At 36.8% G+C, this 16,511-nt stretch overlaps 1 protein-coding gene across 1 annotated transcript in view; it reads right to left on the reverse strand.

The window, feature by feature from the left end:
* PRKG1 (protein kinase cGMP-dependent 1) overlaps window positions 1-16,511 on the reverse strand; it is a 1,342,121-nt gene that overhangs the window by 1,201,178 nt on the left and 124,432 nt on the right. The window lies entirely within an intron of this gene.

Raw genomic sequence — 16,511 nt, forward strand, 5'->3', positions numbered from 1 at the left:
AGAGAGCCTGATCTCACCCCATCACACAATAATTACTCTTCCATGCTGTATGGTACCAAAGGAAAGGGGTGGGGTAGGGGTAGTGGGGGGGAGCTTTATGCCACTTGATCCTTGAAATAGCAACAATTACCATGTGATCCGACGGATGACGCAGCGCTTGTAACTGGAGCCTAAAGACTGAGTGTGTGTTCATAAATATTAAACTAACTTTAGACAATAATCTGCATAAATCTACCTTTGTTTTCACCTTTTTCTTCTCTTCTGCCCTGGATGATAAGGGTGGGTGCATGTATATATTTCTTACTGGGAAGTCCTGTGGTTGTGACCCCAACTAATAAGAATGACAGGGCAATAGCAGTTTCCAGGGTGTTTTTCAGTGTAAAATTTTACTGGAAATAGTGAACTAAAATTGTTGGTGGGGAAGTTGGATGAATATACATATGGTAATGAGCCAAATGTTTACGAGAAAAGAGAAAGGCCATGCGTTAGTTGTAAGATTCTTAGAGTCTGGATTTTATTTCATCTGCTACAGCTAAAAGTTGTATATAGAGCTTCCTAATTACATCACAGCATGGCCGTGGTTCTGAAGTGGTGGACGCCAGGGCTAAACTGCTGGCTCACCCTCCTCCTCCCAGGTTTGGGGAAAAATAGGTCCAGGAACCCGGATCTCTCCCTCCCGTGTGCATCCATCACCTCACCCAACGCTAATGAGATGTTTCTCCCCATTTGAGCCTGAGTACTTGCTAATTCCTACACTTTCTATTTTTTATATGTATATGCGGCCAGGGACATTTTTCATGACATAAATCACTATTTAAGAGTTTGAGTATGTGGGAGAAACATTTCTTCGGGTTATAATTAACAAATTAGTAAAAAATGTGTAAAGGAAAAATACAGATCCAAACTAATATACCAAATTGTTCCCTCTGAAATAGTAATGTTTCCTAAAAAGATCAATGTATAATCACTAGCTACTTATTTAAAAAAAGTCTTTATGCCTTGTCTGAAATACCTCAGTAGAGAAAAAGCAGGCACATACTTTTGTTTATAAATAAATCTCAATATATATTTTATTCTGGGGTTTCTTTATTATCTATGTTAGTTGTACTCATCTGATTATTTTAAATTAAAAACATTTCAAACTGTATCTGAATTTCTTCATGGCACCAGGTGATCAAGACTGGCTGTGTCTACTCATATTTGAGAAAGGGCTCTCTGTTTTGTTGATGGTTACTATTCTGTTCCTTCCATATGTGAACAACTTGATCTGCTATAATCCTTTTAGAAACACTCAAAATAATTGACATTTAAAAATAATGCATTAGAAAAACAGTTTTATCACATTCAGTAATCTAGGCACAGGTTGAACTTTATGGAAGAGATACAGATTTTGAATGACAGACAGGTTTTTTCAAGTCTCACACTATCTTAAATGAAGATATTATTCAAATGTTTCTCATGTTTATTTTAAAAAGAAACATTTATACAAAGATTATACATACACACACACCTCAAAACCCTAAATTCATCCATATCTTATAAAATAAGTCTTAATTTTGAATAGGTCAATTTTAACTTAAGTTAATGTTGACACTTGACATTGAATTTGGACCATTGCCTTAAGAAATACTTAAAGTACAAGGAACACTTGAGAAAAGACAGCCTTGTAGAAGAATATACCTTGAATTATTTAAAATCATAGCATTTTAGAGCTGAAAGCAACTTTAAAGATGAGGTAACCCAAGATGTTCATATTATAAAAGAGGAAAATGAGATCTTGAAAGGTCAAATCCAAGATCACCCAAAGGCAGAAGTTTGAATCCAAGATTTCCCACAGAGGGTACTTTCCCCACCATACTGCTTTTAGTTTGAAACCTGATAATCTGGAAATTCTACATTTCTGAGAATCTAGTGTTCAAAGATGTGACTTTACCCTTTGTAGTTTGCATCGGTAAGTTTCAACTATCAAAACAAAAGTATTTACAAATCCCTATTTTTCCCCTTAAAGGAGAAGGTCGCCATCTAGTGCCCTTGGAGAAATTTGCTAAATAAAAATCATAAGAAGATAATATCCTTAAATACCTGTGAGAGTCTTTTCATGTTTCATATCTGAGACACATAAAGAAAACAAGCAAAATTTTGTGTCACAGTAAAACATTTAAAAAAATTAAAACCTTGTAAATATTTTAGGCCCTGGGTAATGATGACAGAGATGGTAAACGTTTACTGAGTGTTTAATATGCGCCAGCACAGGGCTAAACCCTTTATGTGACTGAGTGGTTTTAATCCTTACAGTGAATCCACAAAATAGGTTGCATTATTCATTCCCATTTTGCAGATGGAGAAGCTAATGCTAGGTCAGACTAGGTAATTTGCCCACGACCACAGTGTCCTGATTTGACCCAGGCCGTGTAGCACTGCTTCCGCCTGAAACACACACACACGTTGCCTTCTCCATCAGCTCAATGACATACAAACTGAAAGTTCTTTGTTACTTAGGACACAGCACATTTAAAATCCCATATAAACCCTGATCAGTCTCTAAGTGTCTGGCTTCTCAATAATCAATATCTTCCCAAAGGTGTTTTCCTTATAATAATAATGTATATCATATAATTCAGTTTTTAAAAAAAGTACAGGTACCTTCAAATGTTATGGTGGTGCTTTCCCTCCACCATAAGGAACATTGTTCTAAAGAATGCCAGCATTGTAGGTTCAATACACGGTCAGAGAACATCCAAGACTCAACCAATGAATACATAAATGGATATAACAAATCAATATTTCTCTCCCTCTCTCTCTCCCTCTCTCTGTTTCCTTCCCCCCAACCACCACTTCCTCTCTCTCCAAAATGAATCAATAAATTTAAAATATGTAAAGAACCTGAAATTCCCGTTCTTCAATACAGGTCATTGTCATAAATTTTTAAAAAAATAATAAAACTGACTAAAACTCAGTCCACTTTTATTATTGCTATATACCAGGAATTCTAAACAATGTCAGTGGTAAAACACTCCTCTCCTCAAAAATATGTTATTGGTCTAAGTTCAAGCAATTCCTGCATTTGCTGTTGAGCAGGTGGATCATTCCCATTGCCACACTCTTGGATCAACGTTGGCCTTATTGCACATTACAGGGATCCAGAGCAAAAAGAAAAAGAAAATGAAGTCATATGCAAATGGGCAGGGAGAAAAATTTCAAACCATATCTCTGCTTTTAATGCCTTATATGCGAACATTTTTCTTGGTTACAAAAATGACAAGTGTTTGTGGAAAACTGCATGCAATACATTTTACATCAAGGGATACAACTGGCGAACAAAGGGCACTGGACTTGGAAGCAAAAACATGTACGCGAGTCTCAGCCCTATCACTTCCTGGGTGGTGTGCTTTGGGCAAATCCCTAAACTTCACTGGGAGTCATTTTCCTCATTTGGAAAATGGAGAGTGGAAATCACCTAGGGTTCATTTCATCTTCACCACCTTCGGTGATTCTGAGGCATTCGGCTCTCCCTGTGACTCACGTGTTGAAATTATCAGTCTGTTCTTACAGATAACATTCATTCATGAAGCTCAGCTGAGTTGAAAACGTTGAGAAGAGTTAAGATGGAGTCTGCTTGGTTCTATACAGATTACAGTGAACTTTGTGATTAATACTAGCTTGGAGCATTTTCAGTTAATTCTACATCACACTGGATGTGGCTTTAACATTGTTACCTAAACCATGTTCGCATGGCCATAAAGTGTGGTCACACCTTGGGCAAGATAAAAGCTTTACATCCTGAGACACACACACATCTATGTTAACCACTGCACAGAACAGGAAAAATAGCAAAGTTAAGTCGCCTCAGCTTAACAAACTTCAAAATTAGTCAGTTTCCATTTACTTAAGTTATACAATGAATCAGTTATTTTTGAAAAAATATGCCCCCCAAGTAAAACATACATAAATGATTTTCCTAGTGGTGTAAATGGAGTTCTGTCTCATGATGCAGCAAGACCATTGCCTCTTACAATTTTCTAGGATATCTATCTACAGGTTTGAAAAAATTCTTCCCAGAAACTATGAAAAATAAAACTAACAGTACTTGAATATTATAGAAACCAAATTCTGCAGTATATTAAAAACATTGGACCTGGAACACAGAGACAGAGATGCTGTGGGACTTCAGGCAAATAATTTTATTTCCTGGAGCCTCAGTTTTCCCAACTATAAAGTGGAGATATGAGTGCCCTGGCTGCTGTGGCTCAGTGGATTGAGTGCCAGCCTGCAAAACAAAGGGTTGCTGGTTTGATTCCCAGCCAGGGCACATGCCTGAGTTGTGGGCCAGGTCTCCAGTGGAGGGTGTGTGAGAGACAAGCTCACATTGATGTTTCCCTCCCTTTCTTTCTCCCTTCCCCTCTCTCTAAAAATAAGTAAACAAAATATTAAAGATATGAGGAATAAATTTTCTTGCACCTGGATATTAAGGTTAACATAAAGTAAGATGAAAACAAGATGTTGTTATTTAAATACAACCCTATATAAATAAACATAAATAAAATGACAATGTATCCCCACTTTGATTCTCAGCAGAAAAGAAACACAGCAGGGGGCAGAGTAGACAGTCTTGCTGCTGCTGGTAATATTTATATACATACATCTTCTCCAGTTGTTAAATACTAGTCAAGGTACTGCTGTGAAATTATTCTTGCAAATGTAATTGAAGCCCCAAGTCAGTTTGTTGACTTTCAGGTAAAATCATCTGGATGGGCCTCACCTAATCAGGTGAGCCTTTAAAAGAGATTGGTCTCTATCTGAACAGCAGTTTGCTAAGTGTGAGAGGAACTTGACTTGAGGGAGATTGCCCACTGCTGTCTTTGAAGACTTGAGGGGCAACGTGATGAGGGATGCAGGTGGAGTCTAGGTGCTGTAAAGGGGGCCTGACTGACCGGCAGCAATAAATAAGGACCTCCGTCCTACGACTGCAAGAAATGAGTCTTGTCACAACCATAAGAGGTGGAAAGAGAGCCCAGAGTTCCCAATGAAAAAGCAGAATGCTGGACATCTTGATTTCAGCCTTATATGACCTTGATCAAGAGGGTCCAGCCGTGCTACGTCCAGACTTAGATCCAGGACTGTGAAACAACAAATAAGTTTTCTTTTAAATCCCTCAGTTTGTGGCAACTGGTTAGAAAACATGATAAAACTAATGAATTGCTCAAATACCATTAAAAATGTTAATTAAAATGCCAGATCTAGTTTACTATTCTCAGATGCCTGACTTGAAAAGAGTCATTTTTAGTGAAACTGCTTTAGTGCAGTTCAAAAATGGGTACTTCAGGACATAAAAAGTTGTTATAAATTATAAACTGCTTAAAGCAGACTGACGATAATTTGAATAGTCTTCTAAGTACGGTAAACTCTCTTCCATAAAAGATATGTATGTTTAAAGCTATACCTTATCATGACTGAAATGTATATCCTCCCGCACACAGGTTCTAGAAAGGACTGGAACCATTCACGGGTTTAAGTTACTACAGGGTAGAAACATTACTGCAGTTCAGCTTGTGCCATGAACTAGCTCTGTGACCTTGGGCACATTATTCCTTCTGCTGAGCCTTAGTTTTCTCATCTGTAAAATAGCAGTTCTTTTTTAACATAACATGTTTTTGATAAGGTGTTTGGCTCTGGGAATACACTTAAATAATCTTGTATTTTTATCAATTAATTGGATATTTCCATAGTCACCCATGGAAATTAGGTGTCTCTACATCCCACTGCCTTCCAGGCTCAGGAACTAGTTAAATATTTGAGACGAGTGGTGGGGAAGGAGTACAAATCCTCTTCCGAGTTCAGTTTTTGATTTGATTTGACTTGATGTTTTGGTTTGATTTTCAATATGGGAGAAACTGGATTCATCTACTTGGAATATCTTTTTATAAATTATAAAATTTAGAAAATAGATACGTAGAATTCAAACAACACAGAAGGATACACAATGAAAGCTCAGTCTCCCTCGCATCCATGTTCCTCGGGTCCCCAGACCCTCTTTACGGAGAGAACCACTTACCATTGCCCAGAACTGTGTCAGCCTCGTTAAATATTATATTCATATAGTAGCACAGCTATACACAAACACACATTTTTACACAAATTGGACACAAAAGACTCAATATCTGGTTTGGATGTTCGCCTGCTGCCTTAGTGTTGTTATTTCCTAACTCCCAGATCATTATCCCAACGCAACACAATACAAGTGTCCCATTTCGAGCTGCAGTGCTCGGAACGAGGCAGGCGGAAGGACCACACTCAGAGAGTGCGCGCCCTCCTTCATCGACGGTATCCACAGCTCTTTGCAACCTTAAAAAACGGGCATTTGTTGTTTGACTCAGTATTTCAGTCACAATCGCAGAGTGGTCTGATGTTTGGAGAAAGTCAAACATTATTGTATATGTATGTTTTTTAAGGAAATCTATGTCCAGATAAAATCACCTCTAGTCCTAAATCTCTCGCCACCTCCTTTTTGTTGATAGAGACATTCATCTGTGCTTATCTCCTGTTGTTTCAAATTAGCAGTCCCGTGTAAAAAGCGTTGAAAAATCATCACTAGGTGTAAGGAACACTAACTTTTAACAGTTTCTCAACCCTAATTGTTGCGATGTTTGGGGTTTCTAATCAAAATTGCAGTTAGCTCACTAGTTTATTTGCTATTTCTGATTTGATGAGGGCACTTTTATTTGGATATTATTTTCTCAAAATATCTAGTCCTTTATTATAAAAACACAAAACTTGTTTTTATAGGTGTAAAAAAAAAGTTCCACTGGACCTATGGTATTCCAGGAGAAATAAAGCTCCCATATTCACAGGTAACATCTCCTAGGGCCACAACAATTACATTTTCCCATCTGTGTTAAATAGGGCTCCATTTGGCCGCCCTAATAAAAGTGGGAAGGAGGAAGAAACACTCAAAACTTTCCCATAATAATTTTAAATAATTGCATTCATTACAATGAAAAGTCTCCCTCCTGCACTGAAAAGTGCTTTCGCTCAGCAGAATTCTCCCCTTCCCACAGCAGCCTTTTCAGGCACCCGCAGTCTGCACAGAGCAAAGAGGCGGCAGAAATACAGAGGATATTGAGCTGAGACACAGTACCCTCCACCCTTCATTCAAGACTTCATCCAATAATGGGAGATCGTTTTACAATGCACAGACAAGCAGACATTACTCAGCCTGCGGCTGAAATCTTCAGTAAGAATCTCTGCCAGGAATACCTTAGTGTAACATGAGGTGGTGCTAGGGTGTGTGTGTGTGTGTGTGGTGTGTGTGTGTGTTGTGTGTGTGTGTTTCAGTCATAGTATATTTCTTCTAAATCATTTTCTCTAGTTGGGGTATGTCAGTAAATAAAAATAAACTCTTCCTCTAAAAACGTCTCCATTCTGAACATTTGGATATTTTAATGGTAAGAACAGAAATGATATTTGTTCTTTAATGGTAAGAACAAATGATACTTGTTCTTCATATCACTTGGAGAGTATTATGCTAAGTGAAATAAGCCAGTCAGAGAAGACAAGTACCATATGATTTCACTCGCATGTGGAACCTAATGAACAGACTGAACTAACAAGGAAAATGGGGACAGACTCATTAATGGAGTGAAGGATGACAACTGTTAGAGAGATGGGCAGTTGGGGGTTGGGTGGCTAAAAAAATAAAACCTCATAGATACAGATGACAGTATGGTGATTACCAGAGGGAAAGAAGTGTGGGGGCAGTAAAAGAGGGTAAAGGAGGGATAAATGGTGTTGGAAGAAGACTTGACTTGGGGTGGTAAAAACACAATATAATACACAGATAATAGATTATAGAATCGTACACCTGAAACCTATAAACTTTATTAACCAATGTCATCCCAGTAAGTTCAATTTAAAAAAGAACAAATGGGAAATTCCACAAGTTGCTGGGGATTGGACTCTAGCACATTTTTATCAATCAGGTGGGGATCAAACTCTGTGGTGTTGTCATGAGTCAGAAGTGACAACTTCCTCCCCTTCATAGCCAGACAAACAGATTTACCTTTAGTGCAAATTTCAAATGAGCATTCTAGGAAAGATGCAGGAGAAGGGCCCTTCACATCAGGAATCTTTGCTTTATTAAGAAAGGTATCATGGATCTGGCATTCTTTCTTTGAAATGAAAATTAAAATGTCTGTGTAACTTGAGCAGATGTACTAGGTGTCATTCATTCAACAAATATTTTTGCTCACTTTTCTATGAGTCCCAGGCCCTTTGCTATACACTGAGAGGGTGTGTGGGAGTGTGGGTGAAGGGAGAGAAAAAGAGAGAGAGAGAGTGAGAGAGAGAGAAATAAAGTTGCTTAGAAGAAAGCTAAAATTACCAAACAACCAATTTGACATGTTTACTTTTTGAAACCAAAGGTTTAACCTGCCAAATTAAAGAATTAGTTGACTTCTATGATATAGTTAACCAAAACTTTAATTAAAAAGGAGTCTCTCTTTTTCTATCCATACCTGAGGATATATTTATTGATTAGAGAGAGAGAGAGAGAGAAACACCAATCAGTTACCTGTCCCATGCACCCCGACCAGGGATGGAACCTGTGACCTAGATATGTGCCCTGACCAGGAATCGACCCCACAACTTTTTTGGTGCATGGGACAATGCTCTGACCTACTAAGCCACCTGGCCAGGGTAGGAGGAGTCATTTTTAGTAGTATATGGACAATCTTTTTGAATGAATTCTTCTATGAGCGAGTTCTCTGAAAACCATAGGCAATTGTTTGGACAAGGCACCACAGGTGGAGCTGGTATGGGCCAGACAAGGCTACTTGCTAGAAAGTACAAGTGAAGGGCCTCTCAGAATGCCTCCCCAATGACAAATTTCTATCCAAGAAGGCACTGAGGATTTTATAAAATGCTATAACAGGGAAATTTTACAGTAAGTGACATGGGAGACTCCAAAGTTGATATCTGAAAACAGCCAAGTACTATCAATGACACCAATGAAGTGGCACTATGGTCTTCTCACTGGGTTTTATGTTCATTTAAAATCAGCCTCTTTTCTTTACTTCTCCCATAAAAACTACTTTTTCCTTGTGGTTGTGAAAATTCATTCACCAGAAAATCAGGTTAAAATAATTAAATTGCAAAGAACATAGGGGTGCATACATCTTTTCAAATAATTGTTTTCAAATATTTCAGGAAGATACCTAGAAGAGTGATTGCTAGGTCACATAGTAACTCAGTGTTAATTTTTTGAGGAGCCTCCCTACTGTTTTCCACAGTGACTGCACCAGTTTCCACTCCCACCAGCAGTGAATGAGCCTTTCCTCACTACGGCATTATTCATGGGGGCCAACACATGGAAATAACCAGTGTCCTTCAACAGATGATTGGATGAAGACGTGGTACACATTGGGTTGCTGAAAAAGTTTGTTTTTTTCTGTGAGACAGTTCTAGAAGCGCTTAGAACTCTTTAACGTCAGTTGAAACAATTCTGTTAGATTGTATTGTGATCCCTGTCATGTCAGCATGCATTTAAAAAAATAAACATGAATTATGGTACATTTACACAATGGAATACTATGTAGGAGAAAGAAAGAAGGAACTCCTACCCTTTGTGCCAGCGTGGATGGAACTGGACAGCATTATGCTAGTGAAATAAGCCAGGCAGTGAAAGACAAATATATGATCTCACCTATAAGTGGAACCTAATCAATAAAACAAACAAGTGAGCAAAACAGAACCAGAGACATGGAAATAAAAAATGAACTGACAGTGACCACAAAGGAGGGGGAGAAGGGGATAGTGGGAGAAAGAAGGGGAAGGATCAAGGAACATTTATAAAGGACACATGAACAAAGACAAGGTGGGGGGGAGGACTGAATGTGGGAGGTGGGAATGGGTAGGGCAGGGGAGAGTAATGAGGGGAAAATGGGGACAACTGTAATTGAACAATAAAATTTTTTTTAATAAAATAAAATTTGTTCCAAGCCTGCAAAAAACCCTCAAAACTGGTGAATTTTTGTATAGCCATTTTAATACTGAAGATGGAAGAAAATAAGCAACACTTTTGGCATATTGTGCTTTATTATTTCAGGAAAGGTAAAAACACAACTGAAACGAAAAATAAACAGTTTTGTACAGTGTATGGAGAAGATCCTATGACAGATCAAGTGTGTCAAAAGTGGTTTGAAGTTTTATGCTGGAGATTTCTCGGTGGAGGATACACCACAGCTGGGTAGACCAGTTGAAGTTGGTAGCCATCAAACTGAGACATTAATTGAGAACAATCAACAGTATGCCATGCAGAGGTAGCCAACATACTGAAAATATCCAAATCAATTAAGTTGTTGGTGATAATGGAAAAAGGTGTCTTTTATTTTATGGAAAAAACTAAACAAACTTTTAGACCAACCCAATATATACAATGAATGTTACTCAGCCATAAGAAAAGATAAAATACTGCCATTTGCAAAAACATGAATTGATCTTGAGACCATCAATCTAAGTGAAATAAGTCAGTTAGAAAAAGTTAAGAATTATATGGCTTTGCTCCTATGTTGGATATAAAACTGAAAGTAACAAGTGAACAAACAAGACAAACAAAATCTCACAAAAACAACAGAGGGAAGAGAGCTGGGTTGGGTAAAGGACGTCAAAATATAGTGACAGGAGATTTGATTTTGGAGGGTGGCACACAGTGCAACACATATCTGATACATCAGAGAACTGGACACCTGAAACCTATATAATTTTATTAACCAATGTTACCCCAATAACTTTAATTTTAAAATAATTAAATTGCTTAAAGAAACAGAGTTCCCTGACAGAACTAACCTTGAAAATTCATATATGTATAATTGTTTAACAGAAAAACATAGCATACATTTGAATTATCATTATGCAATATCTTAGAGAACAAAAAACCCATTTTACTTTATAAAAATTAAGTCATTTATCCAATAAAAACAAAATTACTAAATAGTTAATATACTGTATAATAGAGAATGTTCACTAGCCTGTAGCATTTGAGTAAGCAGTTTTTCTATTGCTACTATTATGGAGACACTGTATGCAAGAGATTACAAAAAAAATATTAAACAAGGAAAAAAGAGATTACCAAAAAAACTGGAGAAGGATCATAGGCATAAAAATTACAAAACATCAAATAAGAATAATTTTAATAGTAATCAATGATTATACATAGAAAACTAAGAGTGGAATGATTAATCAAAACTTCCTGGAAACTAAATAGGATATATCTTCCCAGATAGATTTGCCTGTAGATTCAATGCAATTCCAAAAGTGGATCAAAAAGCCCTGGTACATATATACAATGGAGTATTACTTAGCCACTAAAAAGAATGAAATCCTACCATTTGAGATAGTATGTATGGACCTAGAGGGTATTGTGCTAAATTAATTAAGTCAGTCACAGAAAGACAAACACTGCATCATTTCACTTATTATATGTGGAATCTAAAGAACAATATAAATGAATAAACAAAATAGAAACAGGCTCAAAAATAGAGAACAGACTGGTGGCTGCAGAGGGGAGAGGAGCTGGGGAATTGGGTGAAAAAGGTGAAGGGACTGAGTACAGATTGGTAGTTACGAAACAGTCGTGGGGATATAAACTACAGCACAGGGAACACAATCTGTAATATTGTAATGACTATGTGTGGTGCCAGCTGGGTCCTGGGAATATCTAGGGGAACACTTTATAAAGTACATGACTACCTAACCACTATGCTGTACCCCTGAAACTAGTACAAATAATATTGAATGTGAACTGTAGTTTAAAATTTTTGTTAAGTAAAAAATATTTTTAAATAGAAGTTAATGAGTTGATTTAAAAATTTATATTAAAATATTGCAGAAAAATAATCTAAAGTATTTGAAAAAAATTTGTGCCCCTTTCCTCCCAACCATTAAGTGTATTATGAAGCTATAGTAATTAAACAAATGTTATGAGTAATTTAAAAAATGAACCGATGAAAAACAGTTTTGAAGAAGATCCAGATCTACATGAAAATACAGTTGACTCTTGAACAACGTAGGGGTTCAGGGTAGGGATGCCAAATTCCCATGCATTTGAACATTCACTTAGAACTTTTGGCTCCCCCAAAACTTAATACTGATAGCCTACTATTGACTGGAAGCTTTACCAATAGCATAAACTGTCGATTAACACACAGTTTGTATGTTATCTGTATTACATATTGTATTCTTACAATAAAGTAAGCTAGAAAAAAAAGTGTTTAAAAATCATAAGGAAAAGAAAGTACATTTACAGTATTTATTTTTAAAAACCTGTGGGTAAGTGGACCTGCACAGTTTAAACACATGCTGTTAAAGGACCACCTCCACATTTTATTATGAAAGTGGCGTTTCATATTACTGCAGAGAAAACTAACATTAACAGGTTAGGAGAAAATATGTATATAATATATAGTTTAAATATATTGTGTACCTTTATGTTCAAATACAACATATTCACAAAATATTTTCCCACTTTTTAAACATAGTAACATATACATATAACATAAAATTCACCATTTTAACTATTTGTAAGCAGTATAACTCAATGCCGCTAACTACCCTCGCACTGTTGTGCCACCACCGCCACCACCAGCCAACTCCAGAACATCTTCGTCTTCCCAGATTGAAACTGTTCACACAGTTACTCGTCATCCTCCCTCTCTCCTGCACCTGGCAAACAGCACTCTACATTCTGTGTCTATAAACTACTGTGTCTCTGACCACTCCAGATACCTGTAAGTGAAATCGTACAGTGTTTTTCCTATGCAACTGGCTTAGCATAATGTCCTCAAGGTTCATCTATGTTATACCATTTGTCAGAATTTTCTCCCTTTTTAAGGCTTAATAATATTCCATTGTATGTGTAAACCACATTTTGTGCATTCATTTGGTGACGGACATTTGGGTTGCTTTCACCTTTTGGCTATTGGCTTCTACATACTAATATCTGTTAAAGTCTCTGCTGTCAATTCTTCCAATCCAGAAGTGGAATTGCTTAGTCATATGGTAATTCTGTTTAATCATAGATAATGTTTTATACAAATACAAAACAAAGTAGGTACCCATAATAGGAAAAAACTCCTAAAAAGCAGTAAAAATACCAAAATTCCAATACAGAATGACAAAAACAAAGATGTACATCTTTTCCAAGAATATTTATTTTTGCCTATCAAATTGGCAAAATTTAAGTGATTGATAATACTCCATATTGGGATCTCCCAAATACTCATGAGATCCTAAATTGTTAAAATCTTGTAAGAAGCAATTCAGCAGTAGTTATCTAAGTTTTAAGTATTTGTTTACTTTTACTGAGCAATGTTACCTCTAAAAATTAAACTTATTAAAATGATTAGTGTAGACATTCCATGATTTTTGCTGTTTGTGAAAGAGAAAAAAAACCTAGATGAGTGATTAAATAATTGATGATATAGTCACATTACAATATGCTGTGTAGCTATCAAGAAAGACATGAGATAGACCTGTAGGAAGATCTCTAAGATATGGGTGGGAAAAGCTAGCAAAAAAAATTTTTATTTTATTTATATTAGTAATTTTACATGATATATATAAAACACACATACACCATTTATACCAAACTGTTAATGGTTGTTACCCTAGGAGAGGAAAGGCAAAGTGAGGAATGAGGGAACTGTCATGTTTTATAAGACACACATTATTTAAACTTTTTACAGTGAGATTGTGTTAATGTATGCGCTTACAATGTAAGTGAGAACTAATTTAGATATAATAAATTGCACTTACCTAAATTGCATGATTTGGTGCGTTTTGACAGATATATACACCCATAAAATCATCACCTCAATTAAGATGATAAATTGTGGATAATTTTTTAATTATTAAACTTTCATCTTTTAAACATATCACAAACACAGTGACTGAGCTTTACTGATAAACAATATCTAGAAAGAGCTGGAAAGCCTTCCTTTCCTTCACCTGTCCCTTACCTTCAACCTTTGTAGACACACAGGACAGACATCAGCAACAGTAGCCTTCTCACTGATGTAATGTGCCATCCTAAAGAAACTCAAGCCTTTGTACTTGCCCATTCTACCTAATTGCTTAGGCTACTTTGTGTGGTGTCCCCCAGGAGAGCAAAATGCATGGGAAACATTGTGTATTACAGTTTAATGCATTTTAGCAATAACTTAATTTAATCCCTTGCATAAATACACCTGTGTATGTGTATATACATATATGCATGTGTGTGTGTATGCATGTGCATGTGTATACAAATAACATATACAGGGTTTGGCTGAGGTAACACCTGCTTGAATATGGTTGGCAGAGTAATAATGTAGGTGTAATAATTGATAGTTTTAATTTTAACAGTTCACCTAAAATGTCATATGGTATGCTTGAACATGATATTGTTATGTTACAGAATTACCTGCTTGTGATTTTGTAAAAAAAAAAAAAAGGTGGGGGTGTTATTTGTTCCAGGCCCTATATATCTTCAAAAATATCCCTCAGACATAGTCCTCTAAACCAATGGCTGTTTACCTAGGCTGTTTAAGAAATAAGAACTAGTGCAATGTTCGTATTACATAAGTCATGTTTTATGCACCTCAGCACTCCGGACTTTGGGGGATGGATAATTGCCCATGTGGAGGACTGTCCCTGGCCTCCACCCACTGGACAGAAGTAGCGCCCCTCCACATTGAGTCATAACCACTAAAGGTATATCCCGCATTGCCAGATGACATTTTCCCACAGTTAAGATCCACTTGTATAAATTGATGCCAATGTCAATCATCAAATTCTTATGTGAAACATTATAAATCTTTATTCATATTTTTATTTTAATCAACATTCACTTTTGCTAAGCACATGAGAATAGTAGAGAAGCAGACTGTATAACATTAGCACACTAACTTGACAGCCACGTTAGGATGTGCTATGTAGCAATCTGATGAGCTAGACTTAGGTATAAAGCCCAGGGCAGCGCTGAGAAGAAAGGCACAGTTTGATTCCCTGTGGGGGCTGCCTGTTCTCCACTTCCCTGCCATTCTTGTCTGAGTTTCAAAGAACGCAACTTGGGAACTCCAGTCCTCACACTGTGTATTATTCTTTCTTTGACTTCAAGTTAATTGTCAGAGAACAGAGTAACTGAAGACTTCATAAGCCATTCACACTAAACTTAAACCTGAGATTTATCATTCAATGACTAGGTGCAATATTTAATATCTCCTCAAACTCCATTCAGAAAAGTGGAAGAATGCCATCAAGTATAGCATAAGCCTGTTTCTTGTTTCCTTAAGATATCCTTTTGAGGATTTTTTTTTTGAAAAGCAGGATTTCTAAACACTTGGCTATTGCAAAAATGATGTATATTCAATATGTGGGATTTAACCTCCCTATCTCAAACCCTTTTATTTAAAATCAAAATAAATAATAAATGATATGCACAGAGGTTTGATAATGGCATCCTTTTGTCATGATTGATGAAAAATAGAGGTTATTCAATCATTTATTGTTTCTGTTAATGTAGCTTCAGTTTTAATGAGATAGCTCAATGAAAAGGAGGGCAGGGGCAGGAACCATAGCATCCAGTTACTCTCAGGCGGAAGTAGCAAAGCAAACGTCAACAGTAGACTCCGTGCTACCCACGAGGGTAGCATTGAAGCACAGCGAGAGGAATACAACTGCAAAGGCTAAGTGGTAACAGACCAGGCACATTTGTGAGTTTCTGTTGATGACATTGGTGAACTCCTACACACACTTAAACTACTGCAGGAGTTGAGGAAAGGAACCAATGAAAGTCAAGTTATATTATGTAAATTACAATTTAACAGGTAGTATAAAAGGGCCAAGTGCTCTAAAACATGCTACAGAAGTCGTGAAGAAGGAAGCAATGATCTTCAGCGGAAGCAATCAGGCAAGGTTCTTAGAGCTAGGCATCAAAGAACTAATACAATTTGGACATCAAGGGGAAGAAATAGGTGGAAACTAGGAGATGAAGAGTCTTAGTGTGGAGGGCAAAGTCTGATGAAAGTACAGGGGAATCATGCAGAGTGAGTTTGGAGAAGAGCAAGCAATCTGGTTTGATTGGCAGAGGTCCTAGAACACCAGCCTAGGGAATGCAGTGTTTATTTCACAAGCTATTACAAATCACTGAAGGTTTTGAAAGGAAAAAATGACATAAACGGAGCTAGGAATATGATGAATGTATAGTACCAAAGTAAAACCATAAGCAAGCTAAGCAAGGAAAGTCTCTCAAAACTTTCCCTTAACAGCTCATTCATAGGAAATAAATGTGTATGACATGTTTAGGTGGTGAATACTATCATGAGTAGTGTTGTAATCATGGCTACCATTTACCGAGTTCTGGGCCCAATGAGACATGTGCTATCTTATGTAGTACTTCCCTGTGAACTACGTATTTTTATTTCTATTTTAGATGTAAAGAAACTGCAAATCAAGAGAGCAGTAGCCCAAGCCCACATATG

Source organism: Phyllostomus discolor, chromosome 5, assembly GCF_004126475.2.
Source record: "Phyllostomus discolor isolate MPI-MPIP mPhyDis1 chromosome 5, mPhyDis1.pri.v3, whole genome shotgun sequence".
Lineage (NCBI taxonomy): Eukaryota > Metazoa > Chordata > Mammalia > Chiroptera > Phyllostomidae > Phyllostomus > Phyllostomus discolor.